The 8786-nt window shown below is 39.6% G+C and overlaps 1 non-coding gene across 1 annotated transcript; it reads left to right on the forward strand.

Annotated features, from left to right (window-relative positions):
* Positions 1-4214: 4214 nt before the first annotated feature.
* LOC130972695 (small nucleolar RNA R71) lies at positions 4215-4322 on the forward strand. Its single transcript, XR_009083859.1, has one exon. It is a non-coding gene; the product is annotated as a small nucleolar RNA R71 (small nucleolar RNA).
* The last annotated feature ends 4464 nt before the right edge of the window (positions 4323-8786 follow it).

Genomic DNA, 8786 nt, shown 5'->3' on the forward strand with positions numbered 1-8786 from the left:
CTTTCGGGCCCACTTGATGTGTGCTTGGGCTGAGCAATGAAGCATTTTCGTGTAGAGACTCTTCTTGGAGTTAAACGCCAGCTTTTATGCCAGTTTGGGCGTTTAACTCCCATTTTGGTGCCAGTTCCGGCGTTTAACGCTGGAATTCCTGAGGGTGACTTTGAACGCCGGTTTGGGCCATCAAATCTTGGGCAAAGTATGGACTATCATATATTGCTGGAAAGCCCAGGATGTCTACTTTTCAACGCCGTTGAGAGCGCGCCAATTGGGCTTCTGTAGCTCCAGAAAATCCACTTCGAGTGCAGGGAGGTCAGAATCCAACAGCATCTGCAGTCCTTTTCAGTCTCTGGATCAGATTTTTGCTCAGGTCCCTCAATTTCAGCCAGAAAATACCTGAAATCACAGAAAAACGCACAAACTCATAGTAAAGTCCAGAAAAGTGAATTTTAACTAAAAACTAATAAAAATATACTAAAAACTCAACTCAAACTACCAAAAACATACTAAAAACAATGCCAAAAAGCGTATAAATTATCCGCTCATCACAACACCAAACTTAAATTGTTGCTTGTCCTCAAGCAACTGAAAATCAAATAAAATAAAAAGAAGAGAATATACTATAGACTCCAAATTATCAATGAAACTTAGCTCCAAATTAGATGAGCGGGACTAGTAGCTTTTTGCCTCCGAACAGTTTTGGCATCTCACTCTATCCTTTGAAATTCAGAATGATTGGCTTCTTTAGGAACTCAGAATCCAGATAGTGTTATTGATTCTCCTAGTTAAGTATGATGATTCTTGAACACAGCTACTTATTGAGTCTTGGCCGTGGCCCAAAGCACTCTGTCTTCCAGTATTACCACCGGATACATACATGCCACAGACACATAATTGGGTGAACCTTTTCAGATTGTGACTCAGCTTTGCTAGAGTCCCCAATTAGAGGTGTCCAGGGTTCTTAAGCACACTCTTTTTGCCTTGGATGACAACTTATTCTTTCTTTTTCTTTCTTTTTCTTTTTCTCCCCTTTTTCGTTTTTTTTTTTCGCTTGCTTCTCTCTTTTTTGTATTCACTGCTTTTTCTTGCTTCAAGAATCATTTTTATGATTTTTCAGATCCTCAGTAACATGTCTCCTTTTTCATCATTCTTTCAAGAGCCAACAATTTTAACATTCATGAACAACAAATTCAAAAGACATATGCACTGTTCAAGCATACATTCAGAAAACAAAAAGTATTGTCACCACATCAAACTAATTAAGCTAGTTTTAAAGATGAATTCGAAATCCTGTACTTCTTGTTCTTTTGTAATAAAAACAATTTTCTTTTAAGAAAGGTGATGGATTCATAGGACATTCATAACTTTAAGGCATAGACACTAAGACACTAATGATCATAAGACACAGACATAGATAAACATAAGCATAAAAATTTGAAAAACAGGAAAATAAAGAACAAGGAAATTAAAGAACGGGTCCACCTTAGTGATGGCGGCTTTGTTCTTCCTCTTGAAGATCCTATGGAGTGCTTGAGCTTCTCAATGTCTCTTCCTTGTCTTTGTTGCTCCTCTCTCATGATTCTTTGATCTTCTCTAATTTCATGGAGGAGAATGGAGTGTTCTTGGTGCTCCACCCTTAGTTGTCCCATGTTGGAACTCAATTCTCCTAGGGAGGTGTTGATTTGCTCCCAATAGTCTTGTGGAGGAAAGTGCATCCCTTGAGGTGAATCTCTCCATCTCCCATGACTCGGAGGTGAAAGCTTTTGCCTTCTCTTTCCTCTTTCTAGAGGTTTCTCCGGCCTTGAATGCCATAAATGGTTATGGAAAAACAAAAAGCAATGCTTTTACCACACCAAACTTAAAAGGTTTGCTCGTCCTCGAGCAAAAGAAGAAAGAAGAGAGTAGAAGAAGAAGGGATGAGGAAGAAGGGAATGGCTTTGTGTTTCGGCCATTATGGGTGGGTTTGGGTGGGGAAGTGGTTTGAATTTGAATGGTGAGGTTTTATGAAGGATGGAGGTGAGTGGTGAATGGGTGAAGAAAAGAGAGAGTGGTGGGGTTGGTGGGGATCCTGTGGGGTCCACAGATCCTTAGGTGTCAAGGAAAAGTCATCCCTGCACCAAATGGCATGCAAAATCACGTTTTGAGCCATTTCTGGCGTTAAATGCCGGGCTGGTGCCCCTTTCTGGCGTTTAACTCCAGGTTCTTGCCCTTTTCTGGCGTTTAATGCCAGTCTGGTGCCCCTTTCTGGCGTTAAACGCCCAGAATGGTGCTAGACTGGGCGTTAAACGCCCAACTGCTAGCCTTACTGGCGTTTAAATGCCAGTAGGTTCTTCCTCCAGGGTGTGCTGTTTTTCTTCCTGTTTTTCATTCTGTTTTTGCTTTTTCAATTGATTTTGTGACTTCTTATGATCATCAACCTACAAAAAACATAAAATAACAAAAGAAAATAGATAAAATATAACATTGGGTTGCCTCCCAACAAGCGCTTCTTTAATGTCAGTAGCTTGACAGAGGGCTCTTATGGAGCCTCATATTTTCTCAGAGCAATGTTGGAACCTCCCAACACCAAACTTAGAGTTTGAATGTGGGGGTTCAACACCAAACTTAGAGTTTGGTTGTGGCCTCCCAACACCAAACTTAGAGTTTGACTGTGGGGGCTCTGCTTGACTCTGAGTTGAGAGAAGCTCTTCATGCTTCCTCTCCATGGTGACAGAGGGATATCCTTGAGCCTTGAACACAAAGGATTCTTCATTCACTTGAATGATCAGTTCACCTCTATCAACATCAATCACAGCCTTGGCTGTGGCTAGGAAGGGTCTGCCAAGGATGATGGTTTCATCCATGCACTTCCCAGTCTCTAGGACTATGAAATCAGCAGGGATGTAATGGTCTTCAATCTTCACCAAAACATCCTCTACAAGTCCATAAGCTTGTTTTCTTGAGTTGTCTGCCATCTCTAGTGAGATTCTTGCAGCTTGTACCTCAAAGATCCCTAGCTTCTCCATTACAGAGAGAGGCATGAGGTTTACACTTGACCCTAAGTCACACAGAGCCTTCTTGAAGGTCATGGTGCCTATGGTGCAAGGTATGGAAAACTTCCCAGGATCTTGTCTCTTTTGAGATAATTTCTGCCTAGACAAGTCATCCAGTTCTTTGGTGAGCAAAGGAGGTTCATCCTCCCAAGTCTCATTTCCAAATAACTTGTCATTTAGCTTCATGATTGCTCCAAGGTATTTAGCAACTTGCTCTTCAGTGACATACTCATCCTCTTCAGAGGAAGAATACTCATCAGAGCTCATGAAAGGCAGAAGTAAGTCCAATGGAATCTCTATGGTCTTATTTTGAGCCTCAGATTCCCATGGTTCCTCATTAGGGAACTCATTGGAGGCTAGTGCACGCCCATTGAGGTCTTCCTCAGTGGCGTTCACTTCCTCTCCTTCCTCTCCAAATTCGGCCATGTTGATGGCCTTGCACTCTCCTTTTGGATTTTCTTCTGTATTGCTTGGAAGAGTACTTGGAGGGAGTTCAGTAATTTTCTTGCTCAGCTGTCCCACTTGTGCCTCCAAATTCCTAATGGAGGACCTTGTTTCAGTCATGAAACTTTGAGTGGTCTTGATTAGATCAGAGACCATGGTTGCTAAGTCAGAGGGGTTCTATTTAGCATTCTCTGTCTGTTGCTGAGAAGATGATGGAAAAGGCTTGCCATTGCTAAACCTGTTTCTTCCACCATTGTTGTTGTTGAAACCTTGTTGAGGTCTCTCTTGATTCTTCCATGAGAAATTTGGGTGATTTCTCCATGAAGAATTATAGGTGTTTCCATAGGGTTCTCCTAAGTAATTCACCTCTTCCATTGAAGGGTTCTCAGGATCATAAGCTTCTTCTTCAGATGAAGCATCCTTAGTACTGCTTGGTGCATTTTGCATTCCAGACAGACTTTGAGAAATCAAATTGACTTGTTGAGTCAATATTTTATTCTGAGCCAATATGGCATTCAGAATGTCAATCTCAAGAACTCCTTTCTTCTGATTAGTCCCATTGTTCACAGGATTCCTTTCAGAAGTGTACATGAAGTGGTTATTTGCAACCATTTCAATTAGCTCTTGAGCTTCTGCAGGCGTCTTCTTCAAATGAAGAGATCCTCCAGCAGAGCTATCCAAAGACATCTTGGATAGTTCAGAGAGACCATCATAGAAAATACCTATGATGCTCCATTCAGAAAGCATGTCAGAAGGACATTTTCTGATCAATTGTTTGTATCTTTCCCAAGCTTCATAGAGGGATTCTCCATCCTTCTGTCTGAAGGTTTGGACTTCCACTCTAAGCTTACTCAATTTTTGAGGTGGAAAGAACTTTGCCAAGAAGGCATTGACTAGCTTTTCCCAAGAGTCCAGGCTTTCTTTAGGTTGTGAGTCCAACCATGTCCTAGCTCTGTCTCTTACAGCAAAAGGGAATAGCATAAGTCTGTAGACCTCAGGGTCAACCCCATTAGTCTTGACAGTGTCACATATTTGCAGGAATTCAGCTAAGAACTGATGAGGATCTTCCAATGGAAGTCCATGGAACTTGCAATTCTGTTGCATTAGAGAAACTAATTGAGGCTTAAGCTCAAAGTTGTTTGCTCCAATGGCAGGGATAGAGATGCTTCTCCCATAGAAGTCGGGAGTAGGTGCAGTAAAGTCACCCAGCACCTTCCTTGCATTGTTGGCATTGTTGTTGTTTTCGGCTGCCATGTGTTTTTCTTCTTTGAAGAATTCGGTTAGGTCCTCTACAGAGAGTTGTGCCTTAGCTTCTCTTAGCTTTCGCTTCAAGGTCCTTTCAGGTTCAGGGTCAGCTTCAACAAGAATGCCTTTGTCTCTGCTCCTGCTCATATGAAAGAGAAGAGAACAAGAGAATATGGAATCCTCTATGTCACAGTATAGAGATTCCTTGAGGTGTCAGAGGAAAAGAAAAATGGAAGACAGAGGTAGAAAATTCGAACTTATCAAAGAAGATGGAGTTCGAATTTTGCATTAAGGAATAGTGTTAGTCCATAAATAGAAGGATGTGAGAAGAGAGGAAGAAATTTTCGAAAATCAAGTGAAATATTTTGAAAACATTTAAAAAAAATTAATTAATTTTCGAAAATCAAGAGTGAGAAAGAAATCAAGTAATTTTTGAAAAAGATTTTTTGAAATTAGAAATCAACAAGATATGATTTGAAAACTATTTTGAAAAAGATTTGATTAAAGAGATATGATTGAAAAGTTATGGTTTTAAAAAAAGATATGATTGAAAATATATGATTTTGAAAACAATTTTAAAAAGATTTGATTTTAAAAATTAATGACTTGCCTAACAAGAAAAGATATGATTCAAACATTAAACCTTTCTCAACAGAAAAGGCAACATACTTAAAATGTTCAATCAAATCATTAATTGTTAGTATCTTTGAAAAAGAAAAGAAATTGATTTTGAAAACATTTGATTGAAAAGATTTGATTTGAAAAAGATTTGATTTTGAAAAACTTTGAAAACTTGAAAAACAATTGATTTTGAAAACAAAATCCTCCCCCTTGTGCCATCCTGGCGTTAAACGCCCAGAATGGTGCACATTCTGGCGTTTAACGCCCAAAACTCTATCCTTTTGGGCGTTAAACGCCCAGCCAGGTACCCTGGCTGGCGTTTAAACGCCAGTCTGTCTTCTTCACTGGGCATTTTTGAATGCCCAGCTTTTTCTGTATAATTCCTCTGCAGTATGTTCTGAATCTTTAATTCTCTGTATTATTGACTTGAAAAGACACAAATTAAAAATATTTTTGGATTTTTAATAATGAGGAATAATCAAAATGCAACTAAAATCAAATAACAATGCATGCAAGACACCAAACTTAGCAGTTTGTATACTATTGACACTAACAAAATGAGAATGCACATAAGAAATAACAAAACACTCAAGTCAATAGAATTCAAAGATCAAAACAAGGAAATCATTAAGAACAACTTGAAGATAAATGAAGACACATGCATAAATTTGAAAAATGCAAGAAGAACAGAAACATGCAATTGACACCAAACTTAAAATGAGACACTAGACTTAAACAAGGAATATTTTTTTTTTGTTTTTATGATTTTGTAATTTTTTTTTTTGGATTTTTCGAAAATTATGTAGAAAAGAAAATAAAGGTATCAAAATTCTTAATGAGAATTCCAGGAATCATGCAATGTTAGTCTAAAGCTTTAGTCTAAAGGAATTAGACATAGCTAGCTAAGCTTCAGCAGGACATTGCATTCAAGAGCTAAATTGATGATGATCAATCAGCTTTGGTGATGATAAGAACATCACCTTGAAACACTAGAATTCATTCTTAAGAATTCTGAAAAAAAAATACCTAATCTAAGCAACAAGATGAACCGTCAGTTGTCCATACTCGAACAATCCCCGGTAACGGCGCCAAAAACTTGATGCACGAAATTGTGATCACTATTTTTACACAGAACAATCCCCGGTAATGGCTCCAAAGACTTGGTGCACAATACCATGGCATAAGCACAACTTCGCACAACTAACCAGCAAGTGCACTGGGTCGTCCAAGTAATAAACCTTACGCGAGTAAGGGTCGATCCCACGGAGATTGTTGGTATGAAGCAAGCTATGGTCACCTTGTAAATCTCAGTCAGGCAGACTCAAATGGGTATAGATGATGAATAAAGCATAAAGATAAAGATAGAGATACTTATGTATATCATTGGTGAGAGCTTCAGATAAGTGTATGAAGATGCCTTCCCTTCCGTCTCTCTGCTTTCCTACAGTCTTCATCCAATCCTTCTTACTCCTTTCCATGGCAAGCTCATGTAGGGTTTCACCGTTGTCAGTGGCTACCTCCCATCCTCTCAGTGAAAACGTTGCCTATGCTCTGTCACAGCATGGGTAATCAGCTGTCGGTTCTCGGTCAGGCCGGAATAAAATCCATCGATTCTTTTGCGTCTGTCACTAACGCCCCGCCTGCTAGGAGTTTGAAGCACGTCACAGTCATTCAATCATTGAATCCTACTCAGAATACCACAGACAAGGTTAGACCTTCCGGATTCTCTTGAATGCTGCCATCAGTTCTCGCCTATACCACGAAGACTCTGATCTCACGGAATGGCTGGCTCGTTTGTCAGGCGAGCACTCGGTTGTCAGGCGATCAACCATGCATCGTGTATCAGGAATCCAAGAGATATTCACTAAGCCTCGTATGCTTGTAGAACAAGAGTGGTTGTCAGTCACTTTGTTCATAAGTGAGAATGATGATGAGTGTCACGGATCATCACATTCATCAAGTTGAAGAACAAGTGATATCTTGGACAAAGAACAAGCGGAATTGAATAGAAGAACAATAGTAATTGCATTAATACTCGAGGTACAGCAGAGCTCCACACCTTAATCTATGGTGTGTAGAAACTCCACCGTTGAAAATACATAAGAACAAAAGTGATCATTGGTTTCGGCCCCAAAGAGGGAACCAGAAGAACCAAGATGAAAATACAATAGTAAAAGGTCCTACTTATAGAAAACTAGTAGCCTAGGGTGTACAAAGATGAGTAAATGACATAAAAATCCACTTTCGGGCCCACTTGGTGTGTGCTTGGGCTGAGCAATGAAGCATTTTCGTGTAGAGACTCTTCTTGGAGTTAAACGCCAGCTTTTATGCCAGTTTGGGCGTTTAACTCCCATTTTGGTGCCAGTTCCGGCGTTTAACGCTGGAATTCCTGAGGGTGACTTTGAACGCCGGTTTGGGCCATCAAATCTTGGGCAAAGTATGGACTATCATATATTGCTGGAAAGCCCAGGATGTCTACTTTTCAACGCCGTTGAGAGCGCGCCAATTGGGCTTTTGTAGCTCCAGAAAATCCACTTCGAGTGCAGGGAGGTCAGAATCCAACAGCATCTGCAGTCCTTTTCAGTCTCTGGATCAGATTTTTGCTCAGGTCCCTCAATTTCAGCCAGAAAATACCTGAAATCACAGAAAAACACACAAACTCATAGTAAATTCCAGAAAAGTGAATTTTAACTAAAAACTAATAAAAATATACTAAAAACTCAACTCAAACTACCAAAAACATACTAAAAACAATGCCAAAAAGCGTATAAATTATCCGCTCATCACCCATTTAAAGCTATTCATATCTCCCTTCTTGGTGGCCAACCTAAAAGGAAAGAAAGAAAGAAAATTAAGCCTATAACAAAGATATCAAGGCAATTATAACATAGGCGGGGCTAATGCCAAATAAGAGTATGGTCCTCTACTACATGGTAGCTACAACATGTAGAGGAGGAAACAATAAGAGAAAATGGCACATCAATGATACTTGATGCAAGAGTAAGGTTAAAGCATGAAGAGCATATGGCACATCAAGTTCACATAAGAAGAAGTGGGTCATGAAAGACAATAGGAGGTCATATCAATGCACAAAGACTTAAGAGTCATACAAGATGAAGCATTGATTTAAAAGGATCATCACCCAACAATATCAAACAAGTCAAGAAGCACCAAAATAATGCAAGGAATTCTCAACAATTGAGTGTAAGAATCCAACACCATTATTAAAATGTCTTAAAAAAAAACGAAAACATGCTACAAAAACTAAATGAAAATGGGAAGAGTAGAAGTATGCGAATGTGATAAGCAAAAGAAAATGGAAGGGGAGAAAAAAACTCTTTTTTTTTTTTTTACCGACGCGTGCGCGTCATGCACGTTTATGCGTCGATGGGTATATTGGTCGAAGGACGCGTACGCGCCAGGTGCGCGCACGCGTGCATCGAGTTA

This window comes from Arachis stenosperma, chromosome 3 (genome assembly GCF_014773155.1).
Source record: "Arachis stenosperma cultivar V10309 chromosome 3, arast.V10309.gnm1.PFL2, whole genome shotgun sequence".
NCBI classification, from domain to species: domain Eukaryota; kingdom Viridiplantae; phylum Streptophyta; class Magnoliopsida; order Fabales; family Fabaceae; genus Arachis; species Arachis stenosperma.